This window comes from Spea bombifrons, chromosome 2 (genome assembly GCF_027358695.1).
Source record: "Spea bombifrons isolate aSpeBom1 chromosome 2, aSpeBom1.2.pri, whole genome shotgun sequence".
NCBI lineage: Eukaryota > Metazoa > Chordata > Amphibia > Anura > Pelobatidae > Spea > Spea bombifrons.
In genome coordinates this window covers 102,399,427-102,415,592 of record NC_071088.1, presented here as the reverse complement: position 1 = coordinate 102,415,592, position 16,166 = coordinate 102,399,427, and positions in this window count along the sequence as shown.

Sequence of the window (16,166 nt, the reverse complement as noted above, 5' to 3'; positions counted from 1 at the left end):
TGTCCAGATTTAGGCGGGACAGTCCCGATTTTGGGTCTCTGTCTCGCCATCCCATCCTCTTCAGGGGCAGAGAAAGGGTGAGGGAAGAGCTGGACTGGCCCACCGGGAAATGTCCCGGTGGGCTGGGCAGCTGGCAGACCAACATTCAAAACAGCCGCTGAGCGGCTGCGAGCGAGATCGAAAGCCTCTTCCGGCCGCCGGCACCTAATGATATTAAAGGGGCTGGAGTGCACGCAGCATAACGCCCAATGGCTGTGCTTCAACTCTTCGTCCCACCCCTTTTGAGACGTGGGACGTCCCATGATATGCCTTTTAACCCCCTATATGCCAGAATTAATAAAGAAATAAAAGTTTCTTACAAGAATATTGTGAAGAATAATGTGATCACTGTTTTGTTCCACTGAATAAAATGGAACTTTTTCATCTAACAAATGTTGCAGTAGCAAATGTTTTGATTCCAAAATCAAAGGGCAGTGTACATGTATATGTGTGTGTGTGTAAGGGCAGTGTACATGTATGTGTTTGTATAAGGGCAGTGTATATGTGTGTTAGGGCAGTGTATATGTGTGTGTATAAGGGCAGTGTCCGTGTATATGTGTGTGTAAGGGCAGTCTCCGTGTATATGTGTGTGTAAGGGCAGTGTCCGTGTATATGTGTGTGTGTAAGGTCAGTGTATGTGTATATATTTTTCTTTAAGGGCAGTGTATGTGTATATGTGTGCATGTAAGGGCAGTGTACATGTATATGTGTGCGTGTAAGGGCAGTGTACATGTATATGTGTGCGTGTAAGGGCAGTGTACGTGTAGATGTGTGTGTGTAAGGGCAGTGTATGTGTAAGGGCAGTGTATGTGTACATGTGTGTGTGTTAAGGCAGTATATGTGTATGTAAAGGCAGTGTATGTATATATGTGTGTTTATGGGCAGGTGTGTGTAAAGGTAGTGTGTAGGGGTCTCTGCTGATGTGGACTACTCTTCCAATGATGCTCAGCCAGCATTATGGTGGACACCTGGCTGGCTGAGAATCATAGGAATTTTAGTTCACAGCTAGCATCTACAGCTTTACTGTTGCTCCACTTCCCATGACACTCAGCCAGCATCATGGAAGTAGTACGTCTGGCTGAGCCTTATGGGAATTCAATTCAATGTGTTGGTTATTTTTAATATGCGTGACTGTGCCAACAAAAACGAATCGTGTTTTAAGTGGCGATGCAAGTGCGACATTTTAAAGTGCAATTGCTTGTATTGGTGAGTTCCGCGAGATTTAAAAAAAAGTGTACCTCTTTCACATTTTGAAATATTGAGAGGTATAATATATATATATATATATATATATATACTGTATATATATATGTATATACACTAGTTAGGAAAGTTTGCCTTCTATGTGCAGGTTTAAGAGCGTTTCTGTGTTTTGCTAAAATACCCTGCAGCATTGCAAATTTCTATTACATGCGCAGTAAAATATGTTAAATAATATTTAGCTTCACATAAACAATTAAGCCAAACTGTCACAGTCTTGACAAACAGTACATAAAATGTTTGTTTTCTGCTTAAGCTTAGCTTTGTGTGCACTTATTTAGTGCTTATGCAGCAATGCTGGAAGTGGTTTTGCATATTAATTAAGTAGAAAGTAACCTTCCTCTGCCTCCTCCCAGACCCACCCAGCCTCGGGAATCAACACTATTACTCACTATGAGATGCAAAGAGGAAGAGGCCAGGGTGTTGCTATAGTAACCCTGCTCCTTTCAGAAACTACTTTTTTCCTTGAAGAAAAAAAAAAAGAAGAAGAAAATAAGAACCTGACAATTACATTGCCTGATTGTAGTCAAGATACATTTCTAGAAATGTTATTTTGAAGACTAAAACAATTATCTGCGCCAAATCCTCCAGGAATGAAAATAAACATGATGGAAGCGCAAAGTTAATAAAATGACCAATTAAAGTCTTGTCTCACACTTGTACAACATTCTGTTTATTTTACACTACACACACAGAGCACCCATCAGTAATTCTTCTCTTCCCCAGTTCCCACGTGGAGAGAAAAATTGTGAATTCTGTTTTTTCGTGTGGATTCTGTGTCCAGGTAGATCCCTTCTGCACACAAGATGAGCTTGGCCCTGAACACAGGACAAGTTTATTTTTGAAATAAAAACGTGGAATCTCAGTAAAAAAAACAACAACAATATTATAAAAAAACACAGATACAAAATATTTTGGGGGGAAGCTGTGTGCCCTTTATTCTTTTCCCTGCCTCTGGGATTTACAGGAAAACTTTACAAGTAAGACCAAAATTCACACTTTCCCTGCAATTCCACTATTCAGCACACTATAATAAATACTCAAAAAAATAACCAGGCAGGGTTACATAACATTTCTGCATCCTCTGAAAATGTGACATCAATCAAGTAGGAGTAGCTGCCGCACATATCTAAAAAATTGCTAGGATGCTGCTACACATCGGGTGGAATAGGATTCAGCAAAGATTGAAGTTCAAAGTGAAAGTACTCCCCCCCCCAGCTGGTCTTTATACTACAAATAGGCCTGGCCCGAAGGAGGGGGTGCTCAATAGGTTCATGTAACAGAAAGTGTGCAAGCTGCTCTGAAGACAGGCTCATGTTCTGCACAAGATAAGCGTGTGTGTATGTTAAGTATGTGTTAATGTTTGTATGTGTTAGTTTTTGTCATTGAGAGGAGGGGGCACTGAGCTTCTTTGACCCAGAAGGTGTTAACCCTTCCATACTTCGCTCCAGTTAGACCGCCTGGAAAACTTATGTGAGCCCCCATTGGCACTGGCTTGCTGTTGGAATCCACACATTGACAATACTGGAGGGGAGATCCGGTTGCCTTTATGCTACCTGGCTTTTTCTGGTGAATCCTATCATGTATTTGGGGAAAAAGGAAAATAAAAAACACATTAATTTAAAGGCACTTTAATACACATGAAATTGCATATGTTGTCTGAAATCATGCTTTACTGGGGTATTCTTAAAAGCTGAAATGCAGGCATCCCTTTTTAACATTATCTTTACTATTTTTGTTAAACAATTCATCCTACGTGTCTCTAAGAGAATGAAAATGTTTTATTAATTGTTAATTAGTTTAACCTACAGTTACTTTTTCCACCTAATTGCAATAGAGAAGCATGTCACGGTTGATATTCTTCATGTTATATTGGCTGTAAAAAAATCAATGAGTGGAATAACTAATGTGGTATCCACTGCAATAGAATATATATGGCCTGGGTATTCAGACATTTTAATTGTGACTTGGCCTGGGTAATAAATCTTAATATTTCTTCAGGGACAGCAAGGCTGCCTCTGGGTATTTAGGGGTCCTGTGAAAAAAGTGTAATAGAAAAAATAATATGCATAAATTAAGGAACACAGATTTGTTTTTTATTATTATTATATTACAGTAATACAATATTTGTCAGATTTTGTGTGAAATTCATATAGGAGTCTCCCCATCATTCTTTGGGGCTATATAATCCAATGCAGGGCTCTAGGCAACTGCTTAATAGCTGCAAATAGAAACAGGCAAAACCCAGTGATTTCAGTGTTGTTAGATCTCATCAATAAATAGAAACTATCGGTACTTTGCTGCTGTTCTCAGATTTATATTCATGGACCACAGGTGTTTCTATTGTGCACAAGCATGGCCGCCATCACAAATCTTGGGGTCCACTACAAACCTAAATACCCAGCCCCATGCCCACCAGGTCCTAAAGCCTGGAAAGAGATCATGCATTCCAGAAGAGGTCTCCGATCTACAGAAAAGGACTACTAGGCCCTAATGTTTGGAACAAGGTCAAAGGACACAATCACCACAAAGGGGTTACCTGGGCCCCAAATCCCATTAGCCATTAGCCCAGGTCCAGACACTTGGGCTAATGAGCGGGCCTATGACAGATCAGGGAGGTTGCCCCCCTTACTAATTCAGACCTCATACATGGTTACTGGTTGTATCACCTGTGCACAATATCAAAACAGTTGTTAGTCTCTGGGCAATGCAATTCCCAGTCTCTGCTATCCTGATCATGTCTTTATGGACCTAACTCAGGGGCACAGTCGTGCTGGAACAGGAAAGGGCCACAAAGTTGGATAAAATACAACTACTTAATTAATGTCTTTGTAAGTTTCTTCAAAGTCTCCTGACTTATGCACTCTACAGGGCTACTGTAGCTCAGACCTTCAGTTTAGAAAGTTACTATAGTTGGCCAATCAAAATTCTTCTGCACACTCTACTGGCTACTCACCCTTTAATGAATAAAACCTCATATGGAATGTGTCAATATAGCATTAGAGGGACTAAAAGGGTTCAATTTAACATTAGACTGTGAATACTTATCTGGTTCTGCAACTTAGAGTAAGTAAGTACAGTAAGTACATTGTACACACTATATAAATGTGTGTTGAAATGGTAGGATCAGAAAGGCAAACGCTTATTATAATAAAATACACTGTAAACTATAGTTTTTATTTGAAGTCCATCTCAATAGCATATATTTCCTTACATGGCCTCAAAATCCCTTTTATGCAAACACTAAAAAATTTTATAGGAGGCGTATTGGCAAAAAAAGAGATTGATATAGGAAACAGTACGGTTATCATTAAGCTGTAGCATTTATATTGCTAGAGGGAAATCAAGCCATGCACAAGTCTCTCTTTCTACTTTATTCCAAGGGTGACAGCTCTGTTGTTCTTATGGATTGAACATTTGTGTTTTTTAGATCCTTCTATTTTAGGATCACCATAGTTTTATTCCCTATATTGGTCCCAATTAATTTATCACTAATTTCTTTATTTCTTAAAGGTCCACTAAAATCTACAAATGGACTTTTATGCATATCAAAGCTAAGTGTTAACGGTATGCTGTTTTTTGTTGCATGTAGATACATACACGTCTATTCTCTAAAGGCTAAGTTGGCAGAAGAGTTGAAGTTTTAACTCTCACACACCACTGTTCATTGTAAGTTTCTCTAGCAAGAAGGTCTGAGCTGTCCTTGTATAATGCGTAGTATAGTTGGTAAGGAGGCTTTGAATAAGCCCCGCTGATTAGACTATACATTATATAGAACAAGGCAAGCTCTTTCTGCAGTAGAAGCTCACTGGGGTTGGCCTTTTATGGTGTATAGTGAATACTCTCCTACAAAGTCTCCTTTAGTGAATAGACAGAGGGATTCATGAGAATACTCAATCTCTATATATATCTTTCATTTTTTTGCTCCAGCCCCTTGATTCTCCTGCTTATAACAGTTTATACATGATCTGCCTACCTGCTTTGCAAAGCCTCCAGGTCGTCTAAGTGCACCCATTTAGATGGGTCAGACAGGATCACTATGATTCATTTGCTACTCCATTTAAAATCAATGGGAGCGGTTTGCTCAAGAGTGGTTGAATGAGCAGCAGAAACGATTACGAAAAGAGAAAAGCTGACAGCAATGGGACTGAAATGTAGGCTTTATCTCTTAACTTATTAAGAACATAAAAGGTGCATATTAAAGTACCTTCTGCTTTGTTTTAGTTTGTCTAATTTAACAATTGGTAAGACTGGAACTGTCCCTTTAATAATTGTATTTGTCTTTAAATGTTTTACATAGCATGGGAAAGTTTTCATATTAACAATAATTAATAATTAATTAAAGATTCTAGCAGCCCGTTAACCTCCAGCATTGGGCTGTATTGGGACATGGCAAAAAACAAAACATTTTCCTATTTTAGTGTCACTTAAAAGTATTGTTTTCTTTGCCACAATAAATGTTATTCAGTGTAATTCACAGAGCTCCTTGTTCTATTTTACATGACACTTCAAATCAGAGTAATGCATTTTCTGTGGATGACATTTTTTAACATCAGTACGAAATGTTTATCTGGTCTGATTCCCTGGTATTTTTCTTTGATAATATTTAGAAGTGAACATGAAATATTGATTCTGATTGTAGAACAGATCATTTTCTAGACTGAACGCAGTAACGTTTAGGCCATCATAACAAATACAATGTTGCTTCTTAAGCAGAAGTAGCTTTTCACATTGTAGCTGTCAATGTCACACCTTTGGTACAAGTTATTCTTATCAAAAGAAAGAACAGGTCATATGAGATTTTTTATGCCTCTAAAATATAACATTAAATGTTTAAAAATATATAAGCCATAGTTTTATCATTGGCCTTTAATTGTGGCCAATAGCAAAATGGCTTTTATGGAGAACATTTACTATATCTTATAGATTCCAACAGCTCTGGCCTACCAAGGACATTTCGGCTTATTAATAACCTATGGAACATTCTCTTTCGTCTTAGTTTCGCCTTTTTTTATTTCTAGATGGGAGTCTAGACACATAAGTAGTCGAATAAGTACCGATAAAATGAAAGGCTTTTTAAAATGTCTTTATGTCATATTTAAAATGAAAAAAAAAACTAGAAACATGACAGTTCTAAAGCAAAAATTATCAGCATGACCTTAAAGTCTCAGTGGGTAGCTGCCACTAGGAATGCCCCGTTAACAATGGGTTGCTCATATAGAGAGGTAACCCACAGAAAAAGAAATACAGAACACAGGCCTGACAAATCCGTGATTCACTTACCTGATATAATCATATTCTAGGTTATTGGATTCAGGCTAGGGAAAGAGAGCACAAATATGGACAACTGTCTGAGAACATTAAAAAAAAATCTGCCCTCTGGGTTGTCACACGATTATCTGGGAGTATCTTGGAACACAATTAAATAAAACCAATATTTATTCAATGCAAATCTTCAATATGTACTCTTTACCTCTGTTAGCATTTCACAACAGTTTTGACTGTGCAAGTCTCTTGGGCAAGCCAGCGCTGGAGATGTTTGGCTAAAGATGAGTATGCAGACATGATCACTACCGCAAATGCATCGAGGACATTATAATGGGCCCTTCTAAAAAACAAAGGTTTAAATTTGATGCTCACCTATAATATGTAGTAAAATGCGGACGTGTCCTTTAAATGTTATATCAATAAGTGTTTTACATCCCTGTAGGAAAACATATAATTATATAAAGATAATCAGCAATTTATTATAACAAAGTGTCTTAGTTGGTATTTTAAAATGTTGATGGATTTAAGTCCATCTCCAGTAGATGGCATTATCCTATAACTGTGTAATGATAACCTTAAATAACTTTAAATGATACGGTCATATTGCCAAAAAGATGTTGCATTACTAGAATATCGTCATGTCAATAAGTTTCCCTTTACTGGAATCTTTTCTCAGAAAGGATTGCATTGCGCATTATATTTAAACAATGCATTGAGTGAGGTTTTGCAATGCAAGCTGAGTTGACCTCACAGAGACAAAAGGTAGGTATGTAACAAAAAAATAACACACATATGTATTTGTTGTCTTTTAGCAAACATCATATAAAGATAAGCCCTTTTTGTTATTTTTACACTTTTATCTGTTATTATTTTGTGACCTGTGAGGTTCCAAAAGCTTATGTGACACTATATTTTTCTTTCTTGGTCCAATGAAAGGCATCGCCCATGAATAAAGACTCCATCTTCCCTTGGACTAATACATTTAGATCAAATATTGGCTTACCATTTCTAGGATTACATATGTATGTTTTGGAGGTCTGTCTAAAAAATGGCTGATTTTATCTACCCTTCATGACAATGGCTGTTTTAACATTTCTGCGGTGCTCATGTTTAGTGTAATTTTCTTCTTTCTCATTTACTGAAGCCACATAAGTTATATATTTACCGTATTGGCTCGAATATAGGCCTATATTCGGGGTCTAGCGCCCGATGCCCGGGACATGCAGTCCCGGGCGCCGGGCAGGCAGCGGGGTCAGGATACAGATCCCCCGCAGCTGTGCAGGGGACCTGCATCCTACTCCCCGATACGCTCAGACAGCCTCCCCTGCCAGCACTTCCCACGGGGGGGTGCCGGCACGGGAGGTTGTCTAAGCGCTTACCGGAGCAGACTCCCGGGTGTCTTGCGGGGCCGGCGGGGCCGGCGGGGGACACACGGGAGTCTGCTCCGGTAAGTCGGGGGGGGGCAGAGGAGGACAGTGGTAGCATATCTCTGGGAGGGAGGACAGTGGTAGCGTATCTTGGGGAGGGAGGACAGTGGCAGCATATCTCGGGGAGGGAGGACAGTGGTAGCGTATCTCGGGGAGGGAGGACAGTGGCAGCATATCTCGGGGGGGGAGGAGGACAGTGGCAGCATATCTCGGGGGGGACAGAGTGGCAGCATGTTTTTTTGGTGCTTTTTTAAAGAAAAAGGGGGCGGCCTATATCCGAGCCAATACGGTATATATATATATATATATATATATATATATTTACTTACTATTTTTTTAAGGACAAGAAGGGCTTTCTTTAGATTGTACCATATAACTATAAAGTTTTTTTCTGACTTTTACTTGAAAAGTATTTTACTCTGCAAAAGCTATTGAAAAAACCTGCTAAATACATTATACTATTTGTCATGAGTTTAGAAATACCGAGTGTTTTCATGTTTTCACATTTTTTCCACGTTATAGCACGTTATTGCACATTATAGCGTTTCGCTATTTCAAAACCATTTTTATCAAATCTGGTCATTCTGCCCTTTTGTGCTATTTGGGACATCTTTGAAGCCAGCCAATGCAATTACCCCCATCAAACCATATAATTTTGAAAACTAGACACCCCAGGGTATTTAAAATACTGGTATTTTAGCCATTTCCAATTCTAAGTCTACTATCAGCTGTACTCAAATTTTGTGGTAGTAATTGTTTTGCGACTTTTTTCAGACACATTTTACTTTTGGTATGAATTTACAGCTCCTGGCATATGTTACTGTCAAACAACTCCTCAATATGTGTTCAGCTACATCCCCTGAGTATGTTGGGTTATTTGGGAGGTAAAAGGGGGAATTTGGCCATCTGGTCAGTCTGTGTCCATGTCCTATTTTTAGGACATCTTTGAACTGGGCCAATTCAATTTTCCCCATCAAATCATACATTTTTAAAAACTAGACACCCCATGGGCATTTAACATGCCAGTATTTTTATTCTTTCCATGTGAGAATTTTTGTGAAGCTATAGCAATACTTTTAGGACTTGCTCATAAATATAAACTTTTTTAAATACATATATATTTTGCCCTTTTATTAACATTTTGTTGGAACTAGAATGTTCCCCTGATGGTGACATCAGTGGGGAATTATTTTACCCCAAAATTTTTGCTTTTTCTTATTTTATGTTTTTATTTATTTTACTAATCACATTGTGATTAGACATCTGTGTGTAATTATCTGTGTGTGAGCATGGATGTGTAATTGTGTGTGTATGAGCATGGTTGTGTAATTGTGTGTGTGTGAGCATTGATGAGTAATTGTGTGTGTGTTTGCATGGATGTTTAATTGTGTTTGTGTGTGAGCATGGGTGTGTAATTGTGTGTATGTGTATGCACATTTATGTGTGCGTGTTTGTGTATGACCATGGATGTGTACATATTTGTGTGTGAACATGGATGTGTAAGTGGGGTGAGATGGAGTGAATGTGTACGTGTGTGTTAGTGAGTATGATTAAGTATAACTGTGTTAACATATGTGTGCCAGAGCGAGAGACAAAGAAGCCACAAACAAGTTGTTTGGGGGCAATGATGGCAGAGACAAGTTGTTTTGGGCAAAGATGGCGCAGACCAGTTGTTTGGGGGCAAACATGGCACAGATAAGCTGTTTGGGGGCACTGACAAGCTGGGGGCAAAGATGGAATAGACAGGCTGTTTGGGGGTTAGGATGGCACTGATAAGCTGCTTAGGGGCAAAAGCAGTACTGGCAGTTTTGATTGGCTGCTCACACCATAAAATATGCGTTATTTAACAAAAAAAATAGGGCAAAGAAAAGTAACCATACCAATGATTAATTTCAGTATAAAATACAAACAGATACACATTTAATGATACTTTCATTTACACAGCACTTTGTGAGGGTATATATTACAACATTGCACATTAACGCCCTCCCATATTCCTTAAGCTCATCTTTCCTAGTCCCTCTCCTGGAATACTTTTACTAGTGTGGCTGGTCCATTCCTAACAATGGCACTTTTACCTTTTACCTATTGTGTAATAGACCCTAAATCTCTCTAGACTGTAAACTCGTTTGAGCAGGGCCCTCCTCACCTGTTGTCTCTGTAAGTCAAATGTTACATACTACTTGTTATGTCCTGTCCATCTATTGTACAGCGCTACAAAATTTGATCGCGCTATATAAAACAATGATAATAATAATTAAAACAAGTGATGTTAAGTCACTTATCAAAGTTGTTATTTTTGCTGTTGTTCACCTTTGGCCAAAGCAATCCATGCAGCTTTGGAGACATAGAGAATGATGTAGAATGGTCTAATCGCAACATCATCAACTGAATTCTCTGGCCAATAATGCTATTCTAATTGAATAATATATCCACTGCTATTTCTCCAGGGATGTGCATGTAGATAAACCTTACAGTTAAGGAAGATGCCATAGAATATAAAATAAAACTAGTACATTTTACTCCTTCAGTATTCTAGAAGTGTGTTTATTGGCCTTTTTCTATCATAGTTTATGCCCCAAACTGAAGTTATTGGAATAATTTATTTAGTAACCTCTTTAAAGATAAACTGTCACACATACAGCTTTTCATTTTTAATTTGTAGTTTGTGTTTTTTGTTTGTCAATCTGGATAATTGTTTTGGTGCTATTTGACCTATTTGACCTATTTGAAGCAAGGGACCACTATTCCTTCGTTTAAGGCTGATATATGTGGCAGAAGTGGCTTTCTCCATAGAGTAATGGCACCTTGATAGGGTAGAATATTCATCCACATCCTGAGAATCCGAAGTTAAGATGACTGCTCTTATTTGTTCTAAAGGAGGGTTTCTATACATATAAATAGCTTATTTTAATTGGTAAACAGCAATACATGGGCTAAACTAGTGTACAGCCATGCAAAAATTTACTATTTTAAAAAAGATACAGATTTCCTTTAAATAAATTAAATCCATATATTGTTTTCATATACTATTTTCATTCTTACCTTATAGTGAAATCTGAATATGAATATGTCATTCTTAGTAGATTCTGCAAGACACATACGAAGGAGCATCATGCTATCTGCGGGACTTGAATTAAGAGCGCAAAACCTATTGTTGTGTAGCTTTGTGTTTTGGTAATAGAAAGTATAATTCTTTTCATTTATTTTTGCCCTGAATGTGCCATCTGAGAAATTAACGCAGTTAATATGCCAAGATCACACTTCTGCAACATAACTATTATATGAATATATATTTCTATAATTCAATGTTAATTCAGTGCAAAAACACCCATTCCTATATAAAGCAAATGATAGACCCTGAAAATGTTTATATGTAAACTAGTGAAGGCATCCTTGAAATAAATACAGTACTGATCAATTTATTTTATTTCTGCAATTGATAAAGATTTTAATACATTTCGTAAAACATCTCAATAAAACCTCCCCAAAGTACAGCATAAAAAGATGGTAAAATAATATATTTTTTTGGTCGCTCACTAAATCTCTGGGTATGTGAAGATAGATGGGTGGTGAGAGGGACAGAAACATAGGTGGATAGGAAATGCAAAGACAGCTGTCACCAACGCAGTAATCTGACAGCTGACAGGCCCAGAGGCTAATCTGCCTTGCCAGTATAACTGCCTGCAGTGTCTATGAATAAGCCAAATGCAGTAACAAGAAGAAAAAAAAACGTCTTCGGAAGCTTAGCATCTGGGTCCTGCAGTGAATAACCTCGCTTCACCTTAAACATGTCCTTAGAATGAACCAAAACCTTCCAATCGAGGGAATTGTAGGGATTTGAATGTATATAAAGCTCAATGTATTTAGCCCTTGAAACACTAATTGACATTAAAAGACCTCAGCATACTACATACCTGTGATAGAATGGTTAAAATGCTTTTATAACCGGTGCGTTCTATATGTTAAAACCCATTTTTTATTATAGATTTTTTTTATTATTTTATGTTCTTGAAATGAAAACCATATATTAATAAGCAAAGACAGCTTATATATGCGAAATGTTGAATCTGTAGCTTACTGATTTTTTTTAGTTATTTTCTGTTTGTTTTGTTTTCTCATATCATTGCTGCTAGACTAAAGCCGCAGAGACAATATATATGTCAAATTTGCAAACACCCACACTGATGCTCCAGCTGTCCTCTCTGCAGCTTCAAATCGCAGTTGGAATCCAGACTGCAAACAAGAAAGACAGACACAATTGCAACAGTGTTTTCTTTTTTTTCTTTTTGTTTTGTATAGGTGTGTCTTGTTTCTCGAGATGATATTTGAAAATAGACTTAATATACGTCTTGCACCCCTGACTGTAGCCACAATGCACACATCCATTTTTACTTAGTGTTTAGCATTAGAATGTAAGATTTGTATCTGCATTAGTGTTGCAGTCATATGTAAATATATATTTTGTTCAAGTTGTTGATCATTGGTTTAGCGCTGACAGCTGATTTCGTTCTATTAAATTACATTATTCTATGTTAAAAATATTAATTTTTATTTACAATTTTTTTTTTCCAACAAAAGAAACATAAGGTCAAAAATCTTATTTACTGTACAATATACTTCAGAATATTATATATTTTCTCCATATTATGATCTTTGGGAAATAATTTGTACCCACCCCAGAGGGCTGTACTGAACAATCACAGCATGAATAATATCACTTGTGCTATTTTTATTTAGCACCCTGATAGGTCTGGTTTTCTCTTTCACCCATGGTTCATGCTGTGTCTAACAGCCTCTTCCTGCACTGGATGATTGAGAATGATTCCTTCAACCTTGGAAAAAATAATATGTTATCAAAATCTAAGTATGATTGCCTATATAACCTTTGCATTTAATCTGGGAGGTTACATTACTCTGTGTGTCTTTTAATGCAGAAGATTCTTACTACTAGAATGCATGACATTTCCATTATTTCATTGTAGGCAACCCATCCTTCTCAACCCATCCAATGGGGCTCATTTGGCTGCTTAAACCAAACTAGACGTGACAAAATCTCTTTAATGCCATTTATCTCTCTTTTCCCTTCCCGGTGCTTTCCCTCCAGATCTTGTATTTGACTTTCCTATGTTAGAAGGATCGTCCAGGCAGGGGAAAGGAGGGAACCCATGGGGGCTATGTAATGGGCCCAGTAATAGTAACACAGGAAGTATCCAGGCATGGTATACAGGATCTCACAAAAGTGAGTACACCCCTCACATTTTTGTAAATATTTTATTATATCTTTTCATGTGACACCTGCTCCCCATGGGAAGGGTACCTTTGAGGGGGGGGGTATATGCATTATCAAGGGTTGGTGGTTTAAATAATATAAAAGGCCCTATGGGAGAGAAAAGACTCCGATCTGTGCTGTCTCCTTCCCCTGCACATTGAGGTGTGTGGTTAAATAAAACCCCATCCAGTGGTATGAAGGGGGTGAAGTTAAATAACACAGAAAATGCATATGAAAAACCCTACCTACCCTCCACATCTATCTTTGCCTGTAAGCTGTGTCTTCTGCCTGCACAGGAGGATTCTATATATACTTCTGTGGACCAGCGGCACCCATTGTTTTATTTTTAGCTCTCCTATCCCCATGGGCAGGGGGCACAGAAGACAAAGATGCACCCGAAGGTGCATTCTTTAAACTTTATCCCACTGTGCCTCCCATAGGGCTTTTCCTATTTTTTAATCCCCATCCTTATTTGCATATACCCCCATTAGTCATGTAATTATATCCATCCCACTACGCATGGGGAGAGGGAAGAATGGGGCAATTGTTGACTCTCCATGGTTAACAGGGGTCCTGGCAACCCTCGTTTTGCGAGTTGGAACAGATTTTTTTGCCAACTCACAAGCACTTGCACTTTAGGTCATGGACTTGCCCAACTTACTGCTTCACTAGTGAAAGTTGGTGGTTCTTTGTGCTATACCAGTTCGGTATACTCAACAGCTTGGAAGTTTTATTTACACAGCTTTTGTATGTATTTATTTTTTTACATAATGATCATATCGTTATTACATTCTATTTGATTTGAAGGGACATTCCTTCACCCTCATTTTCTTACCTTTTCAATCTATATTGGCATAAAACCTTTGCCTTAACATTCAACGTTGTAAAGTATAATTCCTATGGTATGACCCATCTCCTTACCCATCTTCACATTCCTTGTTAATACGGTTGTAGGCTATTAAAATTGATAGCCTCTGGACTTGTGTTTAGTGTGTTAGATGAGAATATTACCAATTGTCTTAACAGCAGCAATTGCCACCTTTCTGTCGTGATAATAAGCTTAACTGTATAGGCTATATCTCGTACCACAGTGTTTAATGATAACTTGTTATAGTACCGTATTTCATTTTGTGCTGTTTGAACTGCGGGCTATATGGTCCCTATGGACCGCAGAGTTTCCACCATCAGTTTTCACCTCTTGGTTGCGGATGCTGATGGTAGTAAAATTGCAGAAGACAGCTGTGACTTTATAATGGGCCTGTACAATGAATAATATATGGTGGAAGTATGATATAACTTATCTGAATATCACTTCAAAAAGGTCATTATCGCAGCTATTTATGGTGGAACTATAGCAGTCTGAAGGGACCTTTAGCTGTATATCTTATAAAGGTCTATGCGCATATGCTAAATACTGAGTCTGTTTTACAACCCCTATATTTATTACCTGTTTAATAGCTGCAACTATGCTAACTCCACGGGCAATGTAAAAGTCTTTCATTAGCATTTCATAACGTCTAATTTATGGCAGTAGACAAGATGACATGAAAAAATACCATTTACTTAGTAAGTCCAAATTTTTACAAGGCCACTGACTTCATATAAGCAGTGTTTAGTAGTTTGCTGCCAATTACCTCAGGTTATTACCTTATTACAGAAATAATATTAAATATGTAAAAGTTTATATGTACTAATTATGTAAACTGTAAATGTTTATGGCTGTCTCTGTCAATCACATTTTATCCAATTTCTCAAAATATTATTGGCTGCCTCTCTCTGATTTTGAACTGCACATCACTGACAAATTAAATTTATCTAAAATATTCAAAATAACTTTTAAAAATAAGATTTTGAGGCAATTGGGTTTATGTTTATATTTTTTATTTATATAGAGGTAGAAAATGTTATTTTTACCATTTTGTCTCTCTAGGATTAGTAGTATTTTAATTTGTTGCTCTAAAAACACAACAGTGTTTATCGCATTGTCTCAATGGTTACACGGCCAGAAGCTATGGGCTATTTTTATCTTCTTAAAATCAATTAATTTTAGAGATTATGTAAATGTGCATTGATAGGAATAGATAATGCACATAGAGCATACTTTTTTGTAGGCAGATTTTTCACTGGACCAATAGGCAAAAACTGCTCCATGGGCAGAATCGTACCAACCTTTTCTTGTGGTCAATGTTGTGTTCCTGCCATCCCTAGACCCATTCCCATTCCTAGTCTGCTTTATGGATTTTCCAGACCGGCTCATAGTCACTCGAGTCAAAGGGCCAACATGCCTAGAGTAACTGGGGTACAGGGCTATGAATACACTTCATTGTTTCCTCAGGGACAAATAACATGAACAATATTTAAATTCAAAAGCAATTAGTCATGTTGAGAGACACTCTGTTGGATATATAATGCACTTGAATAAAGATTTCCACACCATAATTTTAGTTCTTAAGACATTCATAACATGAATGGAATAATACCACGTTCATGCCAATGTACTGTTTTGCAGCTACATACTTATCATGGTTGAAAGGGAGAAAAAAATCTCTTTTTTCAGCTATTATTTCTGTCTGCATCAATATGCTAATCATGCTATGTTATTTTTAAATTGTTAGAATGATATGTATAATTGATACCATTTTCACACAGTATGGTATGAATGGGAATATAGTGTTTAATGAATTAAAGGTACTCCATCTGAATATTTGGTTATGTGGTCATATACATTAGGATATGCTTTGTCATGGAAATGTATAAGCCAAACTGTTTTATTTTGTGTTTTTTTATTATACTTATTAGCTTTCTGTATATTATTAGAATTCTCAGGCTGAACTATACAATACCAGCTTTGAGGAACTTTCATAATAAGAAAAATGCATAAAGCCGCGTTAGCCCAAGAG